We start from the raw sequence: 1,965 nt of genomic DNA, 5'->3' as shown, positions 1-1,965 counted from the left end.
CTTACGTTTTAAAATATTGTCGCTTGTTCTATCGGTTTTCTTGCCGAACCGCCATGTTACGGAGACGTAAACACACCAACACCGTCTGGTAAGTGGTGGTTGAGGCAATCAGAGACAAAAAACACACACATACACATACATACACACGCTTGCACCCACACAAACACACGCATTCGACAGGCTTCCTTTAGATTCCGTCTACCAAAGGCTTTGGTCGAGACGTGGCTATAGTAGAAGACAATTGCTCAAGGTGCCACGCAGTGGGACTGAACCCGGAACCATGAAATTTTGAAGCAAACTTCTTACCACACATCAACACCTGCGCCCACTTATATATAGATGTGTCTGTGTGTGTTTGTGTGCGTGAGTGTATATATATATATATATACTTATATACGCGTTTGTGTGCTTATGTGTGTCTATGTGTGTGTATATGTATAGACAACTATACCTAACCACTTCTACGCATACACACACAATCACTTACACATCAAAAATATTCACACACGTTTATATTACAAGGTTAAATCTAATACAAACATGGACGCTATTTCCACATTACAATACAAATGCATCCTCCGCTACACACACGCACAGATACACACACACAGATGCATACACAAGCACACGCACATACACACACAGATGCAAACACAGACACATGCATGCACACACGCACGCACACACACGCACAGACACACACACCATTTCTACACACAGTTAAACTCGAACCAATACAAACAACGGCCCCTACTTGCACATTACAAGATGGCTGCGAAATGAAGACGAACAGTATTACTGGCTAAGTGAAATGAGGACAGTCACACAATGCTGCAAATACATAAAACATACAAACACACTACGAACATAAACAGACGCTCACGTACATGTACCTATACACACAAACACAGTTTACATTGCACAGTTAAGACCAAACCGACACAAACACGACCGCTACATGCATATTATTAAGATGGCTGCGAAAATGAGACCGGCCGCCATTACTCGCTAAGTGAAATGAGAACGGTCACAACGTTGCGAACAGGCGGCCATAAACACTTAGTTTAGCTGAACAGCTAATAAAACTTTTAAAACACTGTTTCTTTGAAGTTGCCTCTTTGGGCGAGAATCATAGCAATGAGACATTGCTAGGAGAGAAAGAGAAGGAGACATCGAAAGCATGTGTGTATGTGCATGAGTGCGTGTGTGTGTATATGTCAGACTATATGCATGTGTGTGTGTGTGTGTGTGTGTGTGTGTGGTGTTTCTGAGTATGCTATGTCTGTGTGATTTTCTGTGTGTGTATGGGTTGGTTGCATGTTTGTGTGTTTGTGCGTTCTTGGTTTGTGCGGGTGGTTTGTGTGTGCGTATGTTTTCTATGTTTCTATCTGTTGTTTACATTGTGTTTTTGTGTACGTCGCTCGCGTATGTGTGTGTATATGTGTGTATGTGTTGTGTGTATGTGCGTGTGCGTGTATTTCTGTTTGTTTGCATACATACATATATATATATATATATATATATATATATATATATGTTTGTGAGTTTGTGTACGCGCGCGCATATATGTGTGCGTTTGTACCTGCCCATTTTGAGTATGTGTTTTGTGTGTGAGTCTATGTGTTTTGGTTTTGTTTTTGTGTATGGTGTTGCTTAGGTGTGTATGTGTACATATCTGTGTGAGTATGTGATTGTGTGTGTGTATGTGTGTGTATGTGTGTGTGTGTGTGTGTGTGAAAGAACTGGATAGGAGAGCCAAAATGTTGGATGGAAGAATGAAAAGGAAGAATAAAATTGAATGAGACGAATAAATAAATACTCATAGTGAAAGAAAGAAAGAAAGAACTAATGAACAAATGAAGCAAGGAATGAAGGAAAGAAATAAAGAAAGAACGGAAGAAAGAGGAGGGGATACGACGAAGACAGAAATATATAGTGATAAATATATATATATATATATATATA

The sequence above is a fragment of the Octopus bimaculoides genome, chromosome 11 (assembly GCF_001194135.2).
Source record: "Octopus bimaculoides isolate UCB-OBI-ISO-001 chromosome 11, ASM119413v2, whole genome shotgun sequence".
Lineage (NCBI taxonomy): Eukaryota > Metazoa > Mollusca > Cephalopoda > Octopoda > Octopodidae > Octopus > Octopus bimaculoides.
The sequence above is the reverse complement of the archived record's forward strand: the minus strand, read 5'-3'. Positions refer to the sequence as shown.